Source organism: Equus przewalskii, chromosome 6 (genome assembly GCF_037783145.1).
Source record: "Equus przewalskii isolate Varuska chromosome 6, EquPr2, whole genome shotgun sequence".
In the NCBI taxonomy this organism is placed as follows: Eukaryota; Metazoa; Chordata; class Mammalia; order Perissodactyla; family Equidae; genus Equus; species Equus przewalskii.
In genome coordinates, this window is record NC_091836.1 from 28,583,790 (window position 1) to 28,598,766 (window position 14,977).

General features: G+C 55.2%; 1 protein-coding gene across 12 annotated transcripts in view; it reads left to right on the top strand.

Moving 5' to 3' along the window:
• The window catches only part of GRIK4 (glutamate ionotropic receptor kainate type subunit 4), a 413,573-nt gene that overhangs the window by 8,173 nt on the left and 390,423 nt on the right, over positions 1-14,977 (top strand). For 3 of the 12 annotated variants that reach the window (XM_070625042.1, XM_070625045.1, XM_070625054.1), the window contains exon 1: positions 13,369-13,584. The exons of the other annotated variants lie outside the window; for them this stretch is intronic. The gene's annotated coding sequence lies outside the window, so the exon portion shown is untranslated. Of the gene's footprint in view, positions 1-13,368; positions 13,585-14,977 lie in introns of those variants that run through there. 12 annotated transcript variants of the gene reach the window in all.

The following is a 14,977-nucleotide window of genomic DNA, read 5'->3' on the forward strand; positions in this document are numbered from 1 at the left end:
ATGTGAAATATGCCCTGATCCCCCTAATTCCCTCGACTCCCCCTCCGGCTACCTCACTGCCACTCCTGTTCCTCATCTCATAGGCAGGAGGCCGAAGCTCATGTCCGGAGCTGATGGCCTGCAGCCCCAGGCCCAGGCTGTGCAGCCGTCGGCATGGAGGGGGTGTGGACCCTCAATGCGCTCTGGGGCTTGTCTTTCCTTGGTCTGATGTCTTTGACCCCTGAGTGAGAGGTCACTGGAAATATTAGGGAATTGATCAAAGACAACCCCCAGCAGAGCTCCTGCGGTGGTCCCTGAATCGTGCACAGTGTTTTCTGACGTGGAGGCTGTGCAGGGGAGAGCCTGGGGTGGAGGCGGGAAAAAGGCAGCAACGTGAAGTGCTGATGAGACTGTCATGAGCCGAAAAGTTGGAGCGTTCATGGCACTCAGCTGAGCCTGCAAGCTCACGGCTACCCCCCATCCCGGACCCTCCAGCGTCCGTCTTCCCACCATCCCCTCCAGGGCCCCAGGCCCAGCTGGCTGGGGTTGTCAGAAGCTGTTCTAACTGGGGTCGTGGGCCCTCAGAGTTAGATAGGGTGTTGCTGGATGGAATCTGCTGGAGCACTGCGGTCACAGTCGTGGTCATTATTGACCTTCACGGTGTCTCCCCCGGCCTAGTTCAGTTCATAGGATCATGACAGAAGGCCCCAGCAAGGTCAGGGACAGGATGAGAATTTGGACATCTCCTTTCTGGAGGCAGCAGAGGCTGTTTCAGAAGCAGACAAGACTAGAGTGGGCTTAGGGAGGGCCAGAAGACCCTCACGGTGTCGTTTCCTGGGGGGAGGTCATGGGGCTTCTCCCCAGCCCCCCATCCCCCAAGCCTCCATCAGCACAGCCGACCCTTGTGCTGAAGCTGCTGGTATGCTTCCTGATGGTAACACCAGCCAAAGGCTCGCGATGTTCTTGGTGATTTCTGCCCCTCCCCCAGGGGTCTCACAGGGCCGCCAAGCTGAGAAGTAGGTAAGGCAGGTGGGCCTTATCATCCCAGACTCAGAATTTCAGTGACTGGCTGGAAACCACACAGTTTCTTGATTGAGAGGTTGGCCCAGGATCCAGGACTCCCGACGCTGCCTGGGCCTCTGTCTGCACACCCAGTGCCTTCAGAAGGCTCCCCGCAACCTACGCCAATGGTGGAGGCCGCAGTCCTTGGCACACCTGCTCTGCCCAGGGTTGAGACTGTTACACAGAATAAAGCCCAGGAATGATAACGCCCATTTTATTGCTGGGAAAACTGAAACCCGGGGAGGTTAAATGAATCATGGAATCTGCTTCCTGGACGGAGCTTGAGGTCCTTGCATCACTATTCATCCTCCCAGATGCTCTCCTCTAGTCTGCAGCCAGAATTTCCACTGGCTAGTTCTCCAGCCGTGGCCGCCATCTCTTCCTCCTTCTCCTCCTCCTCCTCTTCCTCCTCCCCATCTTCTGAAAGCTAACACTGAGCACTGACTATGTTCAAGATGCTTCATATGTGTTAAGTTGATCTTCCAACAACCCTACGAAGTAGAGCTTATTGTGGTCTCATTTTGCATATGAGAAAACTGAGGCCCAGAGAGGTCACGTAGCTCACCCCAGGCAACATAGTCAGTGGCGGAGCTGGGCTGTGAATTTGGCAGTCTGGGCTGTGCTCTTGACTGCTCGTGAGGCAGGCCATCCTTCTCTGGGCCGTGAGAAGGCGTGACGTGTGAGAGTGTCCAGCACACCGGTGGCCTAGTGTATAGAAGGTACTCAGGATGTGCAAGTGATTTTCTTCAGAAAATACTGGAAAGTTTTACCTTCTACTGAGCCAAACCTACTTCTCATGGGGGCTCGTTCTGCACCCTTCTTGGAGGCCCCGAATGTGCTTCTGCCTTCTTCCCATTCCAGCCCTCCGGATGGGAAGATGCCTCGCGAGCAAGCAGCAAAGCCAGGATTCACTCTCATCCTCCCTGGGTTTGTCTCCCAGACTCTCTTCCCCAGGTGGAGTCTCAGGAAGATGATGGCCTGGGGCTCAGAGAAATGTCCACGGTGAGGACTTGCCTCACGGGCAGATAGCTGCCTGGCCCTTGGCCACGTGGCGTGCTAGGGTTGTCCCGCATCCGTCCGTAGCACACACTTCCCAAGTGCCTCTGTGTGCTGGGCCCGTGTGCACGGATGTCTTCTGGATCTGTCAGATGCTAGATGGGGCCTCGCGTCCTGGGGCCATGGGGCTGAGGTGGCCTCCTGCTTGTCGGAGCTCCTTTGAGGCTGGGCGATGCTGCAGACAGCCCACCAGAGGGCCAAAAAGTCCAGATGACCCACATCTAAGAGCACAGGGTGGGCAACTAGGTGAAGGGAGTGCATCAGCTTATTTGAGATAAAATAGCACCATCGCACTGTCCTTTGAACACTGAGAGTCCTGCGGCATCCAGAGTAGTTAGGCTGGACCACGAGGTCTGCCAGGAAGGATGCGAACGGGAAGGAAACATGGCACCTGGACTCTGGGTAGTGGAGATTGTGCTGGGAGAGTGCATTTCCACCCTCACGAGCCCAGCAGGCGGGCAGCCGGTGGGCTGTTGCTCTTCCCCTTGGCTCCTTCTTGGGGATTAGTCGTGGGGGATGCTCAGAGCTTGACCTTGAGCCTCAGGAGCTGGGGTGGCGATGACCTTGGTCCCAGGTTCCTGGGCCAATAATGCTGCTGCTTTTGTTGCTTCTTGAGTTCCCATCCTCATATGTCATGGCAGATCCTCACAGCAACACTACCCTGGGAGGATTGTTCGTTCCGGGTGACCCAGGAGGGAATGGAGGCTCTGAGAGTCTGAGTGCCTTGCACAAGGTCACGCGTACCACTGCCCTTTCTCTGTCTGCACAGCTTCTCCAGGGTGGCAAGTGCCTCTGCAAGGAGCCAGCAGGTGTCTCTGCCTGAGCCTCCAGCCTCCATGGGGGAGGAACTTAAGCATCTCACCTGGGGGAGGGTCAGGGTGATGGAGGGGCAAGTTGGCCCCGCTTGGGTGCTTCCGGGAGGTCAGCAGAGGTCATCGTCTGTCTCCCCTGTGTGACACAGCTCCACTGGCTCGTGGCCCGGGCCTGTTTCTCAGCGTTCCATCCCCCATAGCTAGTACAGTACCGGCGTACAGCAGGTGCGCAAGGAATATTTGTTGAATGAATGGCTTCTTTTTCCCTGGAGCCTGGAGCCCTTGACTAGTGATGAGCCTCGGCTCTGGGAAGCTTGGATGGGCTGCTTCAACCACAGATGCCTGGGATGACAGTGGGTTGCCTGCATCTCAGAACACCTGTCCCGGGTGGATCTGGAACTAGTGTATATCCCATCGTGGAGCTGATCCAGGAGAGGGCAGCCCTGCGTCTGCCTGGGCCTTAGCCCTGAGTGCCTCGCCCCCGCCTTGGATGCAGCTGAGCCGGGCATCAGGGGTCGAGGGGCACTGGATAGGGTGTCTAGTGAGAGCAGAGGTGGCGCACGTCGGGGAGGAGCCTGGCTTCTAGATCAGGGTTGGGACACTGCTGCACCCGAGTCGGGAGGAGGCTCTGGAGGTGGAGGCCTGAGCCCCAGGCTGTTCCCCAGGGCAGACGCACCCATCGTGAGCTAAGGACGGTGCACAGCCCGGAATTCCTTTCCCTGGAGAACAGTTGGTTAGTGGGAGGGCAGTGGGCGGGGGGGGGAGTGGGGCCTGCAGGGCAGAGGACCTAGGAAAAGGCTGCCTTTGTGTGGGGCGATGAAGAGGGACCCAGGATCTGGGAGATGAGCGAGACTCTGTCTGCCCTTTCACCCCCTGGATCCTCGGGCTGGTCAGGAGGTGCATGTGGATGCAGAGTCCCAGTGACTCTCGTGGGGTGCTGGTCGTGATGGGCGGTGTCAGCCAGGTTTCCTCCTGCGCCCGTTTCTGCTGGTTGGGGAGATGCCTGCCATGCTGGGTTAGGAGGAGCCTGGGGCCAAGCGTGGGCTCCCTGGAATAGGGTCCGGGTTGACTCATGAGGTCTCCGGTGGGCATAAGGCACAAGGAATTTGTCAAGTCAGATTTATTCCAATCATCTCATTTTACAAGTAAGGAAACTGAGGCTCTGAGAGCAGAGGTAGCTTGCCCAAGGTCACGTGACTTGCAGAACGAGGATTTGAAATGGGGTCCCTGGGCCCCTGGTTCATTCTTGTCCCGTGCCCATCATTAGACTGACTTGCATGGAGCCCTCGTCAAGCCAGGGGAACGAGTGCCCTGCTCCACTGCTCCCACCTGGCCGGCCCCTGATTCAGGTATGCCCCCATCCTCCCCTGCCTCCAGCCAGCCCCATCCATCCTGGGCAGGGCATGGAAGGAGCCGTAGAAGCAGGCCCCGCCGTCCGGGAGTTGTGACTCCAAGAGGCATGCGGAGCAGAGCTGGGCAGAGACAATGTGCAAACCCACCGCAGGCGGTAAACGCGCGCCCGCCAGGTCATGCCCAGGTTAACTGCGTGTGAAGACCCAGTGTCCAGGCTGACGTGGGTGGAGCAGGACAGGCTGAAGGCTCTCTGAGCAACCCAGGGGAGCTTCCTGGAGTGGGGGCGCATCCCAGCAGCATAGGGGAGGCTGGTGTGATCAGTGGAAAATAGCCTGGCGTGGTGGAGAGGTGACAGGAGAGGGCTGGGCCAGCCGGGGTTGAGAGTCCCTGCCTCTTTGCCTACTGTGCAGCCTTGGACAAGTCAGTCACTACATCTGAAGCCCCCGATTGCTCAGCAGTAAGATTGGGGACAAGAAAAATCCTAATCCATGGGGCCTGAGGAGGAGCACAGTGGCTCAGATCTATGAGAGGGCTCTGGGAATCATCAGGTATAGTCGGCGCGTTCTGTATGGCTGTATTATAGACGGTTCCAGAACGGACAGCGTGGTCTGCGGTAACGGCTGTCAGGGCGGGAGTCACCCTTGGCGGGGGTGCGGGGCCCCCAGGGTCCTGATAGCACTCTGTTTCTTCATCTGAGAGCTGCTTATATGGGAAATTCGTGGAGCTCCACACACGAACATTACACTCCAATTTAAAAAGATTTTTTTTTAAGTGCTTATACTGCTCAGGTTACAGTGGGTAGAGTCTGGTCTCTTTTTTTTGCCAAGCGGTGCCATGTCCGCACCCGGGATCCGAACCGGCGAACCCTGGGCTGCCGAGAAGCGGAACATGCAAACTTAACCACTGCGCCACCGGGCCGGCTCCTTAATAGTTTTAGTGATCTTTTCTTTTTTTTTTTGAATTTTATTATTTTTTAAAGATTTTATTTTTCCTTTTTCTCCCCAAAGCCCCCCGGTACATAGTTGTGTATTTTTATTTATTTATTTTTTTTTTGAGGAGGATTAGCCCTGAGCTAACTGCTGCCAATCCTCCTCTTTTTGCTGAGGAAGACTGGCCCTGAACTAACATCCTTGCCCATCTTCCTCCACTTTATATATGGGACACCTACCACAGCATGGCGTGCCAAGCAGAGTCTGGTCTCTTGACAAAGTGTTTGAGAGGACGCCTGGAATGACGCTAATGAGAGTAGTGGCTGATATTTTAGGCAGTGTGCTGATCACTTCACGTGCAATTTCTTTTAATCCTCACGACCACCCCCATTTTACAAGTGGCAAAACAAAGGCTCAGAGAGGTTACATAAGTTGCCCAAAGTCACACAGCCAGCCTGTGGCGGAGGTGGGCTCAGGCCGGGTCTGACTCTGGAGCTGGTGCTCCGGGTGGGGTGTGGACATAAGGGTTGCCCTGACCGCTTCCTCCGCTAACTGGAGGGGATGGCTTCTGGGTCTGTGTTGTCTTTGCAACTCTGCTTGAGCCAGGGTCCCCCTGGGCCCCGCAGCTTGTGGTGGAATGTGCGTAACAGCCACAGTTCCTGTACGGGTCCTGGCCTGGAGAAGCCTCCAGAATGGAAGTGAGGGGGAAGCGGGAGGCAGAAGGGATGCATTTGTGTGGAGTGCAGCACTGTGTCTCCGAAGGTGAGGGTCGTGGCGGGAGGGGCTGGGTGCAGGCTCCAGGCTCCAGGGCAGACTGTTGTGCTCAGTGCAAACGCCCTGCAGCCCTTCTCGGTGAGAGCAGAGGAGCCAGTGTTTCTCCGGGCCAAGGAGGGAGGAGGAGCTGCTCTGCACCCTGCGAATCCCTCAGTCTCCCAGGGCCTGTGCAGGATTTGCATCTTCGTAGGGACCTCCCTGCTCATGGAGAAGCTGGGCGCAGCCTGCCTCGTCGTCCAGGGGCGGCTGGGAGCTGGGAGGAGGCTGGGGAGTCAGGAGCTTTTGTTGCCTTTGTTGTTTGGCTCAGCAAATCACCCTAAGTCCGACTCAGCCACCCTGACATGTGGCCGTGTCTAGTGGGAGAGAGGTGGCACGGTGTCTGCATTTACATGCAACTGGCGAAGCAGATAAAGCTTTATTGTTGTCCAGGGTTTCCAATCAGATGGGGAAAAAGGGGCCTGGGGGCACCACTCAGGGTCCTGGAGGGCGGACAGCTTCTCTACCAACTCAGCCTGCTCACCTCCTCTGGGAGGCCTGCCCTGGTTAACCCCTTCAGCTCTTGATGGTCCCAGCCCTCAGCAAGGACATATACACTGTGAACAGAATAAGCACATTAACAGGTTCTGGCTGTTTATGATTGTTTTTGTCTTAAGTCCATCTCCAATGTATTGGTCCTGTCACCTCTGTTGGGCTGGAGGCTGGCTGAAGGCAGAGACTATTGAGGACCCTTCCTCTGGGCCTCTCTTAGGGATTCCACCCATTTAGCAGGTGCCCATCTGCAGTGCTGACTCTAGTTTCCCAGTGTAGCTTTGACTGTCTTTGCCTCAGGACCTTTGCACATGCTGCTCACCCTGCTTGGAACTGGTTCCTCTAGCTCCTTCCTTCTCTTGCTTTGCTCCTGCTTATCCAGTCCTCTTGCAGGAAGCCTTCTTCTGCTGCCTCACCCAGCCTGAATGGGGCCCCTTCTGTGTGCTCCCACGGCCTCCTGCTCTCCTTCCCTGGGGAGCACTCCCACACTGCACTGTAACTGCCTGTTCACTGCTCTGCCTCCCACATTGGGCACTGGGCCCTGGGAAGCCAGGGACTGGACCCGGCTGTTGCATCTGCTTCTGTGCCCTGACTAACATGGAGCCCGGCACACGGGAGTGTCCTGCTGAATGTTTGTTGAAAGAAGCGGGCCGTTGAGCCCCAAAGAGAGAAGCAAGGCTCAGGGGGCCTTCTTGGGGAGCCCAGCTGCTGTGCCCACCTGCGTTGGAAAGATTGCCCTTAGCCCTGGCTCCCTCTACCTGAATCTGGGCCCCAACACAGCTGTTGGAGGCAGGCATCAGGAGCCCAGCCTGGGCACCGGGGACCATGTCTGTTTTGCTCCTCACTGGGTTCCTGACGTCTGCACACAGAGGCAGCGTCATACGGTCCCACAGATGTGCCTGGACATTCCAGTATGTAAGCCCCCTGTAGGGACGAGGGGCACCAGGAAAGGTGCTGCCCATCGTTCCTCCGTCTGTGGGACCAGGTGCAGGTGACCTCAGGTATATTATGACTCCTCGTAGAGAGAAACCCCCTTCCGCATCCTCCCGTGGCCACCGTCCCCACTATGTGCAAGTTTGCTTTTAGGGGCTTTCATATCTGGCTTGTGATTTAATCCCCCCAGCAACCCTGGGAGGTGGGTGTCATTGACCCATTGCACAGATGAGGAAACGCAAGTTGCGAGTGGTTACCCTGATATGCCTGCCCCATGTCACGCAGCTGGTGGGCAGGGAAGCTGGCATCTGGTCCCCTTTTTCTAGCATTAAAGCCCCACCATAGCTGCCCTTCCTTCCAGGCAGTTCCACGCCCTGCTTAGGAATCAGGGGGCCCCAAGTGTGAGTCGTCCGGACACCCTCCTGTCCTTGCTTGGCGCCCCAGAGTCCGTGACCTTGGAAGGGCCTGTGTCCCGGCCATAAAGTGCGGGTGGCGGGGAAGTCTGGCTTTGACAAATAGCCCTGTGGTCCCAGGATGTGCAGGGCTAATTCAAGTGCAAACAGTGTATTAGTATTTATTACTCATGCTCCACTGCTAATAAAATTTGAGTTTCAAAAATAATGGTGAGCAAATGAATTGGTCGATGGCCTGTGGGGAGAGGATGTAGGGAAGGCTATTTCATGGGGAGGAGTGACAGGGGGACTAAGCTAGTGCAGGTTCCCCATGGGGTGGGGGATGGGAGGGCTCATTACGGGGCGCAGCTCTCCACTCCCAGTCCGTCGGGTTGCGGAGATCGTTAATCTGCGTGTTCAAATGGATCAGAAAACACATTTACCAACAGTGACAGCCTCTACAGGCTGAGAAGGGGCCTGTTGGCTGGGTGAATAGCTCCCAAATATCTCTTTCAGTCATCTGTGTTCAAAAGCGTGGTTTGGAAAGCCACTTCCTGCGAGGTCCCAGGCCTGTGGTCCGTGGATGCCTCCGTCTCTGACAGCTGAATTACAGAGCAGCTGGGTTCTGCCAGGCCCAGCCTGAGAACAGTCAAGGGACACGCCATCGGCCCCATGACGTCTGGGAATGTAGGCAGGGAGAGAGCGGGCCGGGTGTTGGGACTCGGAGCCCCATGGACCTTTGGGGTGAGGGGAGCTCTGATCCTGAGACCTCTCTCCCCCTCAGACGGCACCTCTGTCCCTGTGGTTCACTGGTCCTGCTTGTGTCTCTGGAGCATCACGGGCTGGAAAAAATATAATTTAAGAAAGATGAGGCCAGCCACTGTGTGACGTTAAGCATGTCGTTTGACCTCTTGGTGACAGTTTCCTCGTCTGTAAAAGGCCGGGAGGGAGGCAGGGCTGTGTGCGCAGAAGGTGTGGCAGCCCTTCCGCTGTTTGGAGACAGCACTCCTGCCTTCCTCGAGAAACTGCTTTGCTTAAAGCTGGGCTTTCGGAGGCTTAGAAAATGGGAGGGGACCTGGGATTTGTGTGTGTGGAGGTGGTAGCTGTGACATCTTTCAGAATGCACTCGTCAGGAACGATGGGACGAGACGAGAAATGGCGTTTCCCTCCCCTCCTCCTCCCCTGCCCTCCCTGTCCCCACCACAGGCACCTGCTCTGGAGCGCTGCCCACATTAGCGCTTAGACACCAAGAGTCACCAGCGCTAAGGACCAGACGCTCCACACACCGCTCTCCAGGTCTCACCCAACCTTGAGGTGGGCACCAGTATTGTCTCATTTTATTGGAGCGGGAAACTGAGGCCTGGAGCAGTAAGAGGCCCGCTCAAGGTCGTGGTTAGAACTGAGCTCTGCCTGGCTCCTTCAGCACCCTGCTGCCTCAAGGTTCTGGCCCAAGGCTGTCACACCAAGGTTGGGTCAGTGACCTGGGGGTGTCCCTGTGGAGTGGGTGCCACCCCTTTCTCTCTCTTTACTCCTAAATGGAGATCTCCCCCTGCCCCATCTCTGGGTGCTCTGAGCCTGAAGACGGACCTCAACGCACCTGGCAGGTATTCACCTTCGGAGCACCACAGACTGCAGGGAGCAGGACTTCCAAGGCTGAGTGGGGTCTGTGGCCACTCGGACCCCTGGGCTGCTGATGCGAGAATGATTGCGTGATGCTGATGGTGGCCTCCCTGAGTCCTTGCTTGCTCCTCCTCAGTTCCAGAAGTCACCTGGCCTCACTACCCTGAATGTCCTTTCTCCAGCCCAGGCCAAGCTCTCTGCACCCGCCCAGGCCCACCCTTCACCCCTGCGTCTTGTGGTCTGGCTGTCCCAGTGCCGTGGGGTCTGCCCTGGGTGTGGGCACAGTGGCCAGCAACTGCGGCTTAGCAGGGAATGTGCAAACCGCCGGGAGGCGTTGAACCCGTCTTCTCAGAGAGGGAAAGGGTATTGTTTAGATGTTTTGTGTAAATTAGTAATATTGTAACTGTTAATTGAATGTCCATTGATTGCCTGTCAGGGTTTGATTTAGTCTGTCCTTCCCTTTGAGTCGACTGCTTAAATAGTTTGCCTGCTCTGCCCTTGTTTTTCTTCCTCTAATGTGGACCCTTCTCTGCACCCCCAACCTTCGTGTCATTTCGCTGGCTTCATAATGAGCATCTTTTGTTTTCCGGCTCCAGCTTTGGCCTCCCAGTAGCCGATAGTCCCTCCCATGGTGATTCCCGTGACTCAGTCCACGACCGTAGTTTTCCAAAGGATCTGGAGACCCAGGACAAAGACAGAGTCGGCCTGGAGCATTTCTTTTGGGGCTTTAGATGCTTTGAGATGTTAAGGGAGTGGGAAGGGCAGCGGCCTGGAGACCCACGGGATGAGGCCTGGTTTTGCTGTTTCATTCATCCTTTCATCCGTCCATTCATTCATTCGTGCAGTGAATATTTTTTTGGGCCCCAACTCTACACCAGGCCCTGTGTTCAGCACTCAGGGGACAGACTCCTGAGTTCAGCATTTTGTAGTGAAGACAGAGAAGTGAACAGATGATACCATGCAGCATGAGGTGCCAAGGTGGAGGCCGAGGCAGGCGGCCATGGGGACACAGAGAGGACGTTGAAATCAGACGTGGGCAGCAGGAGAGGCTTCCTGGAGGAGGAACAACACTTGCCATCCAGTTAGAGCTGCGTTTCAAAGGACCAGTAGGAGTTAGCCTGGCAAAGAAAAGGGCACGGGCATCCCAGGCAGAGGGTGCCGTGTGTGATGGCTGGGCTGGGGCCCCTTCCAGGGAGAGGTGGCCGAGAGGAAGGCTGGGGACTGTTTATAATTACAGTAGTGACAACATGCTGAGCACTCACTAAGCATTGGGCAGTGTCTAATTCCTTGCATTGTCTAGTTTAATCCTCATAACAACCCTACACACAGGTCCTATGAACATCTCCTTTCATCACAGAGACAGTGAGGCCCAGACCCCACATGTCCTTGGTGGAGGACCGGAGATAGGAACCCAGGCGTCTGACTCAGGGGTGCTGGCTTCTCCAGCCTCCTGCGACCTTGCAGCTCTTGTCTGGCCCAAGGATGTTACACCAAGGGTTGGGTTGGTGACCTTGGGATGTCCCTGCAGAGCCAGATTATGGAGGGTCTTCTGTGTGTACACTAAAATGTTTTAACTTTATCCTGAAAGCTACAGAGAGCCACTGAGAAGTTTTAAACGGAGGACCAGCTTGATCAGAGGTGTGTTTAGAAGTAATTGCTCTGGCTGCAGACTGGAGGATGGATGGGACTTGATCCAGACTAGGGGCACGGAGAGCAGCTACTGAGCATGGCAGTGACCCTGCACAAGGGCTGGGGGCTGGCTGAGGTGGGGCATCAGGCGCGGAGGGGCACGGGGGCTTGAGAGGCCGGAGGGGGTGGGCTCCCTGGGACACGTCAGGGTTGACTAGCTGTGGGGGGTGAAAGGCAAGTGTTAGATGATTCTCAGATTCTTTTTTTTTGTAACCAATGGTTATAAAAACTTATTTTTGTAAAGCACATGGATAAAGTCTCATCAAAAGCCGAATTATTACCTGTTACAGTTCCTCAATCAATAAAAATGTCTTTATTTATTATGTAAAGGCTGCACACTCACGTTCCCTGGAATGAGAAGGAACCTTTCTGGCTGCAACACGCTGATTCTGCTCGTTGACAAGAAGACTCAGACGTGGCCCGAATCTTACCCTCAAGACTATCGGTTGATAAACCATTGACTCCCTAGCATTGTTTAATAGCATGTTTTCCAAAACACAGAAAAGATGCATATTAAAACTAACAAAACATGGTTTTCTTTTAAAAAGCATTCCAGGACTTCATGCCCTCCAAATGTAGCTGCTAGAGTCATTGCTATGGAATTCCTAGTAGTAGTTACTCCATCCAGGCCAGAGATTTTTTTGTTTTTTTGTGTTTTTTCCCAGTTTTATTGAGATATACTTGACATACATTGTAAATATTGACATGCAGACAATGACTGTCATTGTCAGTTGACATACATTGACAACTTAAATGTATAAGTTGAAGGTGTATGGCAGAATGGTTTGACTTAGCTGTATTGTGAAATGTTTGCTGCAATAAGCTTAGTTAGCATCCATCAGCGCATATAGATACAATAAAAAGAAAAACAATTTCTTCCCTTGTGATGAGAATCAGGATTTCCTCTCTTAACCACTTTCCTCTGTACCATACAGCAGAGTTAGCTGTAGTTGTCATGATGTACTTACATCCTGAGCGCTTATTTGTCCTGTAACTCGAAGTTTGTACCTTTTGACCACCTTCCTCCAATTCCCCTCCCCCCACCCTTGCTTCTGGTAAGCACAAGTCTGATCTCTTTTTCTATGAGTTTTGTTTGTTTGTTTCTAGATTCCACATAAGTGAGATCACACAGTATTTGTCTCTGTCTGAGTTATTTCACTTAGCTTAATGCCCTCAAGGGGTCCATCCATGTTGTTGTAAATGTCAGGATTTCCTTCTTTTTTTACGGCTGAATAATATTCCATTGTGTACGTACCGCATTTTCTGTAACCATTCTTCTGTTGACGGGCAGCCTGGCTGGGGAGGACAGCAGAGGCCAGGAAGCACCCGGACCGGGCACAGGTTCCAGGGAGGGCTTCTCCTGCCTGAGGGAGACCTGAGCACGGGGAACGAGTGAGGGCACCTCTGCTGAGATGAGGAGGTGAGGATGACCAGCCATCCTGGTTGCCCAGGACTGAGAGGCTTCCTGGGATTCGGGACAAACCCGGGATGGTCCTGGGCAAACTGGGATGCTGGTCACCCTCGGAGAGTTGACTCCCGGTGGTGAGCTGGTCGGACTCTCTCTTGTGGGGAGCCCTGCTGTGTAGCGTCTGCTGATCCCATGGTGTGAATCCTCTCACCAGGGCCATTTTCAGCTACAAATGTGGTGCCACTCAACACAGAGCTGGGAAGAGGTGTCACAACCTAGTCTTGCGAGCTGGCCGGCCGCTCCTGCGCACACACACCGGGAGAGAGCCAGAGGGAAGGACCCGTGGGGCCAGAGGACCTTCCCCTTAAAGGGGCCAGAGGAGGAGGGAGGGCAGCCGAATGCTGATCTTTGCAGGGAGGGGGCATCGGGGGCATTGCCACTCTGTGGCCTTGACAGTCTCAAGGAAGGAAGAGACCGTCACTTTGGGGGTGTGAAGGGGTAGGTAGTGGGTGGAGGGGCTGGAGAAGGAGTTTGGAAAAGCCTATGGAAGGAAGGGGAGGGACAGACCAGGACCCCAAGGACTGCGGAGCAGCACTGAAGGACCCTGGCAGACGGTGGCACTGCTGGGTCATCATGCTGTGCTGACAGCCTTTAGAAGCTGGCGTGTGGGCGGGAAGAAGCTGGCCATTAGGGGTTTTGTAGGGCAGGGGTGACCAAAGGACAGGAGAGCGGGAGGGCTCAGGGTCACGGTCAGTGGGGAGATGGGCCGAGGATCTCAGACCAGTCAGGACAGTGCAGACGCTGCTTGAAGGGCGTGGAGTGGGTGGGCAGGCGCTGGGGCCTGGAGAGTGAGGGGGGGTGGGGGGAAAGATGGCGAGGGAGCTAGAGCAGGCGCTTCGGAAGCGCAGGAGCTGAGGGAGTGACAGGCTCTGTGGCAGTGATGAGAGCGGAGGGGAAGGTCCTGGCGTCGGTGCTGGGAAAGATGAAACAATGAGCAGGAGCCACCTGGCCCCGGAGGAGCCCGGTTTGACGTGAAGGCGAGGCCACAGGTGGGCAGTCAAACCTGCGTCTGGATCATGTGTCTGTGCTGTAGCTTGCTGTCCTAAGAGGGAGGATGAGGAAACCCTCTTACCGTGCAGGGATGGTCTAGGGTGTGGTGGGGCCGGCGGCACCCGATCGGGTCTGGGGAGGCAGGAGAGGCGTGTGGGGGAGCCCAGGAGGGAAGCTCCCCATCAGGCCTGGCCATGGATTTGGGAGCCTCTCCCCTCAGCCAGGCCCCTCCTTGTGGCTGCAGAACTGAAGGCCCAGTCCAGGAGGCCAGCGCTCGTCCGGGGACTGTCCAGCCTCCCCTGGGGAATGGGGCTCAGCGGTGAGGGTCCCCTCTGCTGCCTCATGCTGTGCTGTGTCTCTGCTCTCGGGTGTATTTTGGGGTGACCAGGAGAGTAGGACTCTTGGCTGATGCAGCTCTAGGCTAGTGATTTCTGGAGCCTGAGGTGGCAGGATGGTGGCCCGGAACTCACACAGACCGGGCTTGAATCCCAGCCCCATCGCTGAAACTCCCTGGGTCCTTGTCAGGATGTTAATGTCTCCAAGCCTCAGTTTTCTCATCTGTACAAGGGGGATGATAATTGCACTCGCCTTATGGACCTGTGAGGAGTAGATGAAATAATCCACATAAAGTGCTTTGTGCCCTGCCTGTGTGCACAGACGTCACTCACTTGTGTTAGACGCAATCTCCATGGACGCGGGTCAGTTCCAGCTGTGCCCTCAGGCGTTTGTCGTCTGCACCTGCCTCCTCAAATTAATGAGATGATCAAGGCTCCCCGTCACCACCGTCTCCACCGTCTGAAGCCTGCCTGAATAGTTAAAGGCACACCCTCCCTGCCATTCTGAGTGGCACCTTCTGGTGGCAACTGAGAATAAGTCTCAGTGTTCAGGGTCCAATGGTAAAACCTCCGTGCCCTGCCCCCACCCCTTCCCCTGCTTTCTTCATCCCCACAGCACCCACTACCTCCTAATGTGCTTGTGTTTTACTTGCTCGTTTTCTTTCCTATCTGTCTCCCCTCACTAGAGTGTGAGCTCCTGTGCAGGCATTTCTGCATTTTGTTCACTGTGCATCCCCAGTGTCTAGAAGAGTGCCTGGTATACAGTAGGCATTAAATAAATATTTATGAAGTGAATGAATAAGTGAAGGCCCCACATAACCTGCAAACTTTATTTTTGCTATTATTTTGTCAGCTGCCTGGCTGTCACATCTCTGTTCCAGAACCTTCCAGTATTTATAAAGCCTGATCTAGCCAGCTTTGATGGAGCGTAGTATAAACAGCTTGCTATAGGACCAGAAGGGAAGGAACAAACCATTCTATCTGGGATGGGACTAGGACATGATTTGCAGAAAAGGCAACATTGAACTGGGCTTTGAAGGATGAATAGGAGTTTTCT